The following is a 13099-nucleotide window of genomic DNA, read 5'->3' on the forward strand; positions in this document are numbered from 1 at the left end:
TGTGGTGACGCTTTTTCTCTGAGGATAAAACTTGACCTGCACGGGCCTCATTCTTCTTTCCTGCCAAGCACACCCGGTCATAGATCCCCTCACCTTGGGACCTTACTACCGTCACGCTCAAAGCCAAGCTTAGAACTACCATAAAAATCCTGCCCTCTTCAATATGAGTTTATCATGCCGATTCAAACACAAAATTTGACGTATAAGCATTGCGAAGGGACATGTAATTAAATCATAAACACTTCTTGGGAGTCAAACTCGCAAAACTCGTCGCTAAAAAAGCCACCCACACCAGGCTTTCCCTCCAGAGGTCCTTCATCCCACAGTAAGGTCCACTCTGTTCCGTTGGTCTCGTACCTTCACGTAAGGATGTGTCTTGTCTCTGACAAAAAAAGCCGTGCTTCCGGAAAGGGACTTTTTTTTTCTATTTACATTGCCTGCAATATGTATGCAGGCAGATTTTGGATATTACAATTATCATAAAATACCTAAGAAGCTAGAAATGGCGACGGCAGTCTTCATGAGGTGTGACGTCGGGGCTTCAATTATGTTTCTATGCATGCTGTTTTGTTCTTTAAAATCTTGATGTATTCCGCTAAGACACTCACATAATTAAACAGGGGAGTCAGCCACTTGCGAAGCATTTATTGAATGTTTATTGTGAGTCCCACGCTGGGTTGAAAACACTGTAAAGTCATAATCTGTGCATGAGTCCTATCCTCGGCATGCTCACACGCTAGAGCAGACTGAGACAGCCCTTGCTTCCACGAGGTTCGAGAAGATGCGAGCCGCTGGGACAGTCTAATGTTTGGCAGCCTCAGAAAAAAAAAAAGTAACCCAGATAGTGAACTTAGGTAATGCCGAATATTGCATAGATAAGTGTTCAAATAAGAAGTTAACACTATGAAAGGAGTCAAGCAATTGGATCATACGTACTTATTAGAGTAAAACTTAGGAAAATAAAAATCTACATTATGGTTTTGTTTCTGTGACTTAATGAAAATACCTTGACAAAACGCAATGTGGGAGAAAACAGGATTATTTGGCTTAGGGAAGTCAAAGCATCGAGAATTTAAGAGCCGGTTACACCACATCCATAGTCAGAGAGGAATGAAAGCATCCACGCAGTTAGTATCGTCTACGCTAATGGTCTGGAGCCCAAATCCAGGGAAAGGGGCTGTCCACTTTCACACTGAGTCTTCCTTTGTCAAATCAACTGGTTAAGAAACACCCTCTGCGGAATAACCACAAACTCGCCTTTTAGTTAACCTCAGATCCAGTCAGGTCGGTAACCAGGGTTAGCCATCACAAGTACTTTCATAGGCTTGCGCCTGGGTTTACCATTCATTCACTATAAACCACTCGATCAATTATAGGTCAGGCAATATTCCACCACTTCCTTCCCCATTTTAGGTTACCCTAAGGGTACAGTCAGAAAGGAAAAAGAGCAATAACACATGACTTTCATTAGTTTAGCAATGTAAAAAAAATTCACAAGACATACTTTTGCCATAAGTCAAAACTACTCTAGTGAAAGGTGTGCTAATAATTCCCATTTCAAAGACATTCGAAGACATATAGAAGAACTTGCTTACCTCTGGCTTGACTTGTAAATGGAGTATTGGAAATGTACCTCCATCCCCCAACTTCAGGCACGGCCAAGTGTTTTCAGCTACCACTGTCTTTCCGTTGTCCAGTCTGGATTCTGAAGAGGTTCTGAGATACTTTTACTCTCAAAGGACACGCCCACCCAGACCCTGCCTCCATCAGCCCAAGCACTTAAGCACCTGGTAAACCTCCCCTGAGCTTCACGCTAAACCCTCGCTGGCTTGAATCACATGGCACAGCTTCTGTAGTAGCAGGGGCTGGCCTCGAACTCCTGGTACCCCCGCCTTACTCTCCTAGTGCTGGGCTTGACAACAGTTACGCCTCACCTTGCTCTCTTCCACACTGGGCGTTTCCACGAGGCAGAGAGGTGGGGTGGTCTCCTATGATAGGGCTACCTCCAGCCCAGCAACACGCCATGCTGTCTCAAAGAACAGCAGGAGTGCCCTCACCTGTAGAACTTCAGGGGCGTAGGAAGTAAAACAGGGGTTGCCCCGGCCTAGGAAGAGTGAGGGGGAGACAGACAGGGTGGTACGTGTCTGGTAGACACGAGGACACAGTTTGGTGGAAGGGAAAACTCGAGTTCCCCAGCACGGTAGGCAGCTGTGGCTAACAGCTACCAAGTGCGTCCAAGCAGTAGGCGTGGTTCTGAATGTTCCTCACACGAGGAAATTATGCAGACATTTGGGTTGTTCCCTATCCAATCGTGTGTATTCTACATGTGAATCAGAAACGTCTTCCTGTACCCTTGCAAGTTCACACACCATTGCTGTGCCTATTCACAAAACGTTTAAGCGTTGACAGCAAAAACAAAAAGCAACACTGAACCTGAGGGTTGTGTGGAGACTCTCTGAGGATGAAGACTGCGTCTGCCGTGTTTTCACTGCACAGCCCACAGCCTGGTATATGACATAATGCAGTGACTAGGGCCACGTGTGCTGAAATTAGCGTGTGCTTGGTCTAGGTCACAGGTTGCGAGATTTGAAGCCTTATTTCTCTACGATCTCTAAGCTTTCATTTTCTCATATTATGATAGAGGTAATCAAGTTATTGAGGGGATTAAATAAAGTGTTCCACAGAGTACAGGGCACAAAGCAAGAATTCAATCAACAGTAGCTGTTATTAAATTCCTAATAAACGCTCGCTGCTGGAATAGTCTGCAATAAATGGCAAGGTCCTGTAGTTAATTTCTGAGCTTAACTGGCAGCCATCTATCTATTCATATCCTGTGTCCTGTTCTCTGTGCCATTTGTAGCCATTGATACGTCTCCGTTTCTGCTGTTCAAGCCAGCGTCTCTGCTCCTATTCTAACTGCTACATCCTAGGGAACCACTCAGAATCTCATCTCCTAGGTAACCGCTAAGTATCTCATCTCCAAGTGCTTCTCTTCTTTGGATGGACAGACCAAAGGTCTCACTCCCTGCCCTCACCACTCACTCCAGTTCTGTAGGTCTGTGTGTACGCAGCCCTGTCCACCAGCAAAGCCAGTGTCTGTGAGCATGGCCTTGCCCTTGACCGTCGGTAAAGAGTGTGTAACGATGATCTTAGCTTGGAAAACACAGTCATGTGCACGACGAAAGGGGTGGAGGACGTTGTCATCTTGAGGACCAGCAAACAAAGAGGTAAGAAAACCAGCGATGCCTATAAGGAGGTTTCACGGGAGTCCGCTGGACTACATAATGATCCCGTGAACTTTCACCTCATGTTACCGACGACTTCCTCAGACTCAGGGGTGGCAACAAGCTAGGTCGTTCACAGAAGAAGCTGGACTATAGTCCCCAGAACTGGGTGATAAACTAAGCATGGTTTGTGACAGAAAGAAAGAAAGGAAGAAAGAAAGAAAGAAAGAAAGAAAGAAAGAAAGAAAGAAAGAAAGAAAGAAAAGACTTGACAAACCACCAACATATTCCATATTTTGAAAGATGTAAGTCCTAAAAGAAACCAATATGATTCCATCTTACGGTGTCAAGAAGAATTAACTTGCAGACTATAAACAAGAAGCTATAAGATTGCCAAAGTGAACCCCTCATATCTCAGGGGGGAAACTGAGATGAGGGTAAAAATTAAGGAAGGTTTACAGGCTTCTTCTTAGCATCCGTTCCATCTTTATCAGACCAAAAATACCCTTGGTTCAACTGGAATTCATCCCTTTGCTTAGTCACAGGCCAGTGACTTCGGGTTCCCACCTGCCGCACTAGCCATTTCCCAGTTCCCTGACAACATAGATTAAGTCGGAAATTGGAATTAGCCCAACTAAACAGAATTAAGATATGAAAAGTTGGGTTGCATTTCTTTTGCAGCAATGGAGCCCTTGTATGTACAAACCATAGCTACAGACAGGTCACGTCAGCAAAACTGATTTATTAGAGACTGGTAAAGGCCACACGTGAGGAGTGTAAGGATGAATCCACAGGGATGGAGGTTTAACTCAGTGGCTGACTGCCTGCCTAGCATGGGCAAGACCCTGCATTGGTTCCCCAACACATACACAAGAAAGGTCTGTTCAGAGAACACAGAACAGAACTAAAATGTTAAGTGTCTAAATAAAAAGAAGCTTGAAAAATGGTGTTAGCAATATAGTCTTCTAATTTATGTTTAGGACAGAGAAACAGGAGGCTAGTACAGTCAACTATTAGTAAGTAGCAAATGGAAAATAAAGTCTTTAACTCCAATAAAGACTTTAAAAATATAACTAATAAATGTAATCGAAGAAATGAAAGACACTATATCCAAAGAATTTAATGACACATAATAATGAATCAACAAATAGGGAATCATAATGTGTACATGAATGAATGACTTTATTTTGAATGAGTGACTATATTTATATATATATATTCATAAATATATATCACATAGAAATATTAAGTTTGAAAAATATAACTGGAAAAAAAAGAATTCATTGCACAAGTTCAGCAGCAGATCTGAGATGACATAAGGAAAGGAAGTTCAAAGACGAAACAACGGAGATTATCCAATCCAGAGAAGTTTGTCCTGCTGAGAAGACTGGGGGGGCGGAATGAGCCCACATCCACAGATCTGTATCACAGTGTCAGCCCTACCGACCCACGTGTAAAGGAGTCTAGAGGAAGAGAAGAGCAAAGACTACATAACTGAAGACATCATAAGTGAGAAATCCCCAAATTTGAGGAAGACATTAATTAACATACTTAAGAATCTGAACAAGTTCCTAAGAGAAAAAGGCTCACACACACACAGACAGACGTAGAGACAGCATATTCAAACGACTGGCGGTCACAGACAATGAGGACACCTTGGAAACACTGGGGGAGATATTGTGCCCAAGGCATCGGAGTAGCTAACTTCTCATTGATAGAACAGTGTGGACCTGGAAACATTAGAACGACATATCCAGATTCCCCCAAGGAAAAAGGATTTCAGTCCAGCATTCTGCATTCAACAAAACTGTCCTTCAAAATAATGGCAGGTTAAATATACTCCCAGGTGAACACACACTGAGAGGGATTCATTGCCAACACACCTGGGCAGAAATGCTAAAGGAAGACTTTAAGATTGAAAAGGAATATTGCTAAGCAGCAAAGGAAACTATACAAAAAAAATTAAATAAAATATGAAAGAGAATAAATAATTAAGGAAAACAGTATTTGATTATTTGAAAAAAGTCAAGAAAATTAATAAACCTTCATGCAGCTAAATTATCCAGGAAAATAATGCTAAAGACACAAATTGACAAAGCCAGAATGAAAATCAGTATAGATACGGCAAAAAAAAAGATCAGAATTCAATTATTACAAAAATTAGATAAGATAGATAATTTTTTTAGAAAAATGATAAACAAATGTATCCTTGGTGTGGTGACATTTTATTAATGATTTATTATAGGTTGCCTGGGGATTCAGAAAGCAAAGTCAGCCACAAGGCATAGAAGCCAGGCACACACCTTTAATCCCAGCAGCCAGAAGCTAGGTGGTGGTGGTGCACACCTTTAATCCTAGGACTTGGGATTAAGAGATAAATGGATATCTGTGAGTCCAAGGCCACCCAGGCATACATTGAATCAGTCTAAAAGAGTAACAGATCACACGCCTTTAATTCCAGCACTAGAGGGGTATAAAAGATAGAAGCAGAGTCTTCAGGATTCAGTAGAAGGCATTCATTTTCCAGCCATACAGAAGACTGGACCATTTATTCTCCAGCCACGCTGAGGAGAGCTCATGGGTCAACCCATTCAGCCTGAAGTAGTGGCCCACTGCTTTGCTTTTCTGACCCTCAGCTTGAAGTTTGAGGCCCAATATCAACCTCTGGGTCACTTATGTATCATGTTAATCAAGTTACACCTTTTTATCCACATATGTAAAAGAAAACTATGAGCAAATAATTTTAAAACTCTCCCACAAAAAAAACCCATGAGCTACCACTTAAATTCTTTCAGGAAATAAGGGGGTGACTTTTTAGTGTGCCTCATTAATCTGGCATTGCCCTGATAAACCCGAAAGATATCACAGGAAGGCAACTAGAATACAGAAACACACAGGGGAAATCTAACATAACCACGTAGAAGTTACCCAAAAAATCGCCAGTTTACAGTCCAAAGATCAATTAACAGAATATACTACATTAATAAAATAAAAGACAAAGACATACCTTTACTTGGATTGACACAAAAAAATATATTTGACGAAACTCAACGTTCATCCATGATTAAAAAACAAACAAAAAAAAACCTTTGGACTAATTAGAAATGATAGGAGGAAGGATCGCTTTAATAAGCAATGATGAAAATCTGGCTAGTAAGATGAAAAAGCAGGTAAAAATGTCTATGGGCACTGTTTCTGTCTTACATCCTATTGGAGGTTGAAGCCAGTACATTTGAGCGAGAAAAAAGAAATTAAAGATCTCATTGAAATGGAAGAGTTAAAATTGTCCTTTTTTTTTTTTTTTTTTGGTTTTTTGAGACAGGGTTTCTCTGTATTGTTTTGGAGACTGTCCTGGAGCTAGCTCTGTAGACCAGGCTGGCCTCGAACTCACAGAGATCCGCCTGCCTCTGCCTCCCAAGTGCTGGGATTAAAGGCGTGCGCCACCAACGCCCGGCGATTGTCCTTTATCATAGGCAGTTCAATGTTAAATGTTGTAATCTTCTAAAATAACTTTTTAAAAGTTTATTGGAACTAACAAGAGAGTCTTACAAGACTACAGGACATATGAATAATATGTCAAAAATCTAATTAGTAGCAATTAGTAATTTAAAAATAAACTTAAAACAGTTCCAAGTTGAGTAAGGAAAAGTATGCCTACAATCTCGGCACTTGGGAAGTAGAGAAGGGTGTGTGAAGGAGGAAGCAGAAGAAGGAAGGGAAGGAGGAGGAGAAGGGGAAGGAAAAGGATGGGGAGAGGATAGGAGGGAGGAAGGAGGAAAAAATTCCATTGAGGAACATAAAAACAAAAAGGAGTGGAGCTTCTAAAACCTATAAACATTTCTAAAAGAAACTATTGTAACTCAGAAGTTATTTAGAATCTATTATTAAAGAGGTTTTTCTGTGCATTGGAAGGTTTGATATTTCTAAGATTGCATTTCTTTCCAAATTAACCTATAAATCAGCATAAGCTCAATCAAAACTCCATCAAGAACTTTATAAACAAAAATTTATCTTAGTTTAGACAGAACCACAGAGAACCAGGACCAGAAGCCTTCAAAACAAGTTACACGATCTGATTTCTAAACAGTGTAAAGTTGTGGTTGCCAGGTGGGTGTTGGTGGTATTAGCATCCGGATGGGCACACAAACTGGTATCAAAGACCAGAGTCTAGAAACAGACTTCCAATCTGAGAGCAGCGAGGCAATTCGGTATGCCAAGGACAGGTTTTCAACCAATAGTGCTGGAACCATTAGCAATCATATGATTAAAGAAACCTTTGATTTTTTTTTTTAAATTCTGTTCGAGTATGTTTATGTAATGAGTGTTTTCCCTGAAAACACATCTGTGTACCACATTCTTGTCTACTGCCCCTAGAGGCCAGAAGAGGGCGTTGGGTTTCCTGGGACCATTACAAATGGTTGTGAACGGCAATGTGGAGGAGACTCAAGCCCAGGTCCTCTGGGAAAGCAGCCAGTGCTCTTAACCACTGAGCCATCTTTCCAGCTCCCCCTCTGGTAATTTTGGAGATTAAAAAAAAAAAAAGAGTAGAAACAGCAACAACAACAACAACAAAAAACCCTAGATTGTCACCCCCCACACACACATGCATACACAACCCTAATTTAAAATGGATTGCAGATCTAAGAATTGGATTTGAAATTAAAACTTCATAAGGAACAGAGAGTAGTAAATCTTCGCAAACCATGCGGCAGGAGAAGCTTTCATAAATATAACATCAAAAGCAAAATCCATTCAGGGAGGAAAAAGAAAACTGAAATCTTTTGTTCTCCAAAATGCTATTAATAAAATGAGAAGCCAGGCTACAGACTGACCATAAAAGACTTTCACACAGAATATATAAGGAACTAATGAGTCAATAAGAAGACAAAAAGTTTTAGTGGATTAAAGAGCTGGATGAACAATTTACTAAAGGAGATACATGAAGGTAATGTGCACATGAAAAGATCCTGGAATGCCGTGTCCTTAGTCATCAGACAACGATTTGGTGAGCCCAGGAACTTCGTTATCCCCAGGCTGTCACTCTACATTCACTGAAATGGCTACAGTCACACTGGGAATGTGGCGTGTGCCTTATTCCCAGAGGAGGCTGGAGGTAGGAGGAGGGAGAAGGGAGACAGAGGCAGGATCTCTGAGTTCCAGGCCAGCCTGGTCTTACAGGACAGCCTCCAAAGCTACACAGAGAAACCCTGTCTCAATACATACACACATGCATACATACCTCTCTGGTTGTGAAGCACCCACTTCCAAATGTCACAAAAGCGTTAGGAGACAGATCCTGTGTGGATTGTTGTGGTCATTTTCCGGAAAACACTTGGCACTGTTGTCTTCGAAGTAAACATGAATCTTCCATGGTCTTCAACAACACTCCTAGCTAGATATCTACCAAGGAGACATCAAAACAATTGGATAAACAGGGATCCATGGAATAGAGCTGGTAGGGTCAATAATTCCTAGGCTGAGCAGAGGCCAAGGACTCAAATAAGGGTGAGGAATGCAACTTACCCTCTGGTGGTAAAGGTACCGTAGTCTTTAACTCTCACGTGGCCATGTTTGACGTGGCTGTGAGTGATGTGGCCGTGAGTGACGTGGCCTTGAGTGGCCATGCAAAGGAAATGACTGACTCAGAGAGAGGAGGGGAATGCAGGCGGTAGAGTTAAGATTCAGACTGAAGATTGACTCACAAGCCCTTGCTTTCACCTTCTATACATATTGCCCTACTCCGCAGTGAACAAAAGTAAAATGGGAAGTCCATCCCATGCTGCAAATATTGCTGTGTTTATTGGTTGATGAATAAAGCTGTGTCAGCCAATGGACAGGCAGGATATAGCTAGGCTATAGAGAGGAAGACAGAGTCGAGGAGAGGCCGTGTAGCCACCAGGGAAGCAAGAACCTAGGGCCTCACCGGTAAGCTACAGCCACGTGGTGATTCACAAATTAATAGGAATGGGTTAGTAATTAAGAGAGAGTTGGCCGGTAAGAAGCCTGAGCCACTGGCCAAACAATTGTAACTGGTATTAAGCCTCAGAGTGGTTATATCATAGCGGTTGTGGGGAACCGGGTGGGCAGAGAGAAACTGACCCAGTGGGACCGGAGGGATGGAGAACACTCTCCCACCTACGCTAAAGGACACCATTAGAGCCATGACTCCTGATTCCATTACAGAGAGCATAAAGTAGGAGCAAGGACTATCTGGGGCAATTCTGAACACTCTACCTTTCCTGATGCCCCAGTGAGTGTGCAGCTTCCCTTCCCACCCCATGCCGACAAAGAACCCCCCCCCCTTTACACTTAGAAACCTCTTCCCTCTCTCTCATCAGATGAAATGTAAGAAGTCCACTAAAGTCCCGCCTTGAAAGAGGAGACGTCACTGCAGAGATGTTGCCAAAGGCACCAAGCCGGGGTGCACATGGTGCCTGCCGTTAGCTCCTCCTCCAGCGACGCTGAGTTGAGAGCAGAGGGGGGGTTTGAACTGATAGACCTAACATTTCAAAGGCAAAGGGATGTGGGAATAATCAAGCATTAAAAGTAACTTTGAGCCAGGGAGATGATTCGGCCTGTAAACCAATTGCCAAGCAAGAAAAAAAAAAAAAGCCTGGAATTTGGATTCCCCATAGCCCATATAAGTGCTGGGTGGGGCCATAGCAACATTCCTGTAATCCTAGCTCGTGGGGGGCAAAGACAGGGGAATCCCTGGAGCCAAATGGGAAATCTCTGGGGTCAAGTGAGAGACCATGCCTCAACACAGGAGGTAGAGGGTGATTAAGGAACACACCAACATCAACACACGTGTTGCACACACATCCCCCCAGACACACACAAGCACGCACACACACACACATACACAAATACTACCTTGTCTCCATAAGCAGGATGAGTAAGAAATCCAGCAGGCTGACTGCCGGGGAAGTCTGGTATGCGTTCTGATTGAGAATTCAGCTGTATAACCTTCTGAGAACTGTATTTCTTATGTACTTATTTAACTAACATTCAAGCTGACAAGAATCCCATTTCTGGGCCTTCCTTCTACACTTTCATGTGGGAATGATCAGATGGGGCTCAGCTCCCACAAACTTTGCATGTTTTTGATTTCACACATAAACTGAAGGTTAGAATTCTAGTCTGTGTCCTCAGTCACTCAGGGTTTTTTTTTTTTTTTTTTTTTTTTTTAGATCTTTGAACATGACTTCAAACCCTGCCAAAACACAACCCAAATACAGACTTACTTCAGTGTCTGTACAAATACGGAAAAGGACTGGGTATGTCAGCTTTCAATGGGTACCAGCCTAATTGAAGCTTTAACTCCCGTCAGGGAACAAAGGCTGCCAGAGCTAACTAAGGCTGCTTTGTTCAAGGGTATGAAGATGTTCCGGAAGACAGGGAGTGAATCGCACGGAGCAACTGGAATAAGACATTCCCGAGGCCACTGCAGTCCACACCAACTTGTCCCGAAGCTCCTGCTACACCAGTAACAGTCCCAGCTGTATTACATACTTAATTATCTGTGTTTGCAGAAAAAAAAAAAGATTATGTTTCATGCCTTCTGAATACACACGTTAAAATCACATGACATTTCGGCGCTTTCTAATAACACGCTACCTTGTTTTATCTCTTTAATGGTCCACTCACTGCAGATACATCACGCCGTGATTTCACGGATGAAGAAGTCGGGTTGCAGATCAGAGAGGTGGGACTCCGAAGGCCCCAGGACCTGTCGCGATTCACTCCATCTTCCTGAATGTCTTTCACACCTGTTGCTTTCCTTGACGTCACACCTAGGGTTACAAGTTTCTCTCTGTCTCTCCTGTTCTCACTGGACCAGTTTTTCCTCCATGGTCCCCATAGGCGCTTATAAAATAACCACACCAAAAGCTAATAATAAGCTGTAATTGTTTGGCCAGTGGTTCAGCCTTCTTACTGGCTAGCTCTACCTGTAAACTAGCCCACATCTAATATTTTATGTTTTTTCGTGAGGCTCATGGCTTGTTATGTCGCATCTTGCTTACCCGGCAGCAACCTGGTGTCTCTCTGACTCAGCCTTCCTTCTCTCTTCGTTTCTGTTTGGGCTTCCCCCGCAGCTATGTTTTTCCTGGCCGTTGGCTGAAACAGCTTTAACTCATCAGCCAATAAAAGCAATGTGTTGGCAGCGTGCAGAAGGACATCCCACGTCACACACAACCTGAATTTCAGAGTAGAGAGACGTCCCGGTGCTATAAGCACACCTGCAGAGATGCCCAATAAACACATGCGCAGGTGGCCCTACTCTTCCGCCATAAGTAATCCAGAGCATAGGAAGTGGGATGCTCTGGGTTGCTTTCAATTTTACTGTCTTCAGTAGTAGTCAAAGAAAGCTGGGAGCAACCCCTGGGAACCTTCGCCATTCTTATAGCTCCGGAGAAGATGCCCCCCACCCCCTCCATGCCAGGCTCAGCCTGTCTCTTCCACTGCTGCCCCCTGGCACAGGCCAGCGGACTGTTGAATTCCGACGACTCACCAGCGCTAAGACCCGCAGTCCCATAATAGGCGCTATGCCTGCCTTCGTGTCAGTGGTGTATTTAGTTCCTGTCTATTTACTTTCTCACAGTCAGGCCCAGCTGTGTGTCTACACATTATAAGATCTCTCTTCTGAATGCTCCCCCTCCTGCTGGGTGACTCTGGAAAAATGGAATAGTTGTCACAACACCCCCTCCCCGACATGATCCTTCACCAAAACCCGAAGCCGTATGGTCATTAAGAACGACATTCCAGTTTGGCTCGTCTGACTCATCCACCTCCGTTGCAGCCCAACACCGAAACTGCCTCATTTAACACAGTCTGAAGTAGCAGATCGTGGTGGAGGGACAATTATGTTACAAGGCCAACACTACATTACAAAGAGCAAGCAGAGCTTGAGACACCACCCCCCTTGCCACCCCCCCCAGTGCTTACTGCTGTGTCTTAACTTGGGTGTGGTGACCATCCCAAAGGAGGACGGAAAACAACACCAAACCATCCAGGCTAAGCGTGCCAACATGATGCCGGAAGATACTGCACCATCCACGGATTGTGTGACCCAGCTACTTTTCATTTCCACTCATGCATGAGGCGTGTAGGGGGCCAAAATTACTAAGTGTTCAGACTGCTAATGCTGTTTCAAGCAAGAAGGTCTCCAGACTAACACCTCAAAGTCTTCAGGCTGCAGGAACAGCTGCCATTGGCTTAACTCGTCCACAGATGCTCAGGAAGAATTTGTTCATTTTATTATTAGGAAAAAAAATTTATTAGACCAGAAAGATGGCTCAGTACATTCTGGCACTTCCTGAGCAAGCCTGGCAGGCAAGCTGAGTTTGATCCTCAGGACCCACCTACAAGTAGAAAGAGAGGGCCAACTTCACTTAACAACAACAAAAAATGTTTATTAAGCTCCCAGCAGCTGAAAGCACGGGAGTCATGTGATCACAAGCAAAGCCAGCACCCTGCGCAGACAGGAGTGAAGACTCTAGTCTGCTGCAGAAACACTTAAGCCAAAGGATTTCGTTTTTTTTTTAAAGAACTTTACCGTTGACAGTAGGAAACTAGATGCTTGGAGTTGAGATCAGAGTTATTAATCCTAGAAAAACTGGCAAGTGGAACACTTGCCCTAAGTCCTGGTTCAGACAGTCTGGTGTGCAATCAGATCAGTGCTCAGTGGGTCTTCCCTGAGTGGATAATGTTCACCAGCATCATTCCAGAAGGAGCACATTGTGCCTTGCCATTAAGTTTCCATACTCAAACCCAGCAGTGAAAAGAAGAGGTTTAACCCTTCCAGAGAACTTTGGAGTCACCACCAAGACCAATGTAAGGATGACAGGACAGTGTCACAGGGCAGCCACCAAGGA

General features: G+C 43.5%; 1 long non-coding RNA gene across 2 annotated transcripts in view; it reads right to left on the reverse strand.

Moving 5' to 3' along the window:
• Positions 1-13099, reverse strand: part of LOC121135179 — a 79906-nt gene that overhangs the window by 16562 nt on the left and 50245 nt on the right. Inside the window, exons 4-5 of one of the 2 annotated variants that reach the window (XR_005872390.1) lie at positions 8464-8624; positions 4480-4687 (exon numbers count right to left, since the gene is read on the reverse strand). This is a non-coding gene — a long non-coding RNA (uncharacterized LOC121135179). Of the gene's footprint in view, positions 1-4479; positions 4688-8463; positions 8625-13099 lie in introns of those variants that run through there. The other variant, XR_005872392.1, reaches the window with a different exon arrangement.

Source organism: Mesocricetus auratus, unplaced genomic scaffold (genome assembly GCF_017639785.1).
Source record: "Mesocricetus auratus isolate SY011 unplaced genomic scaffold, BCM_Maur_2.0 Super-Scaffold_100031, whole genome shotgun sequence".
Lineage (NCBI taxonomy): Eukaryota > Metazoa > Chordata > Mammalia > Rodentia > Cricetidae > Mesocricetus > Mesocricetus auratus.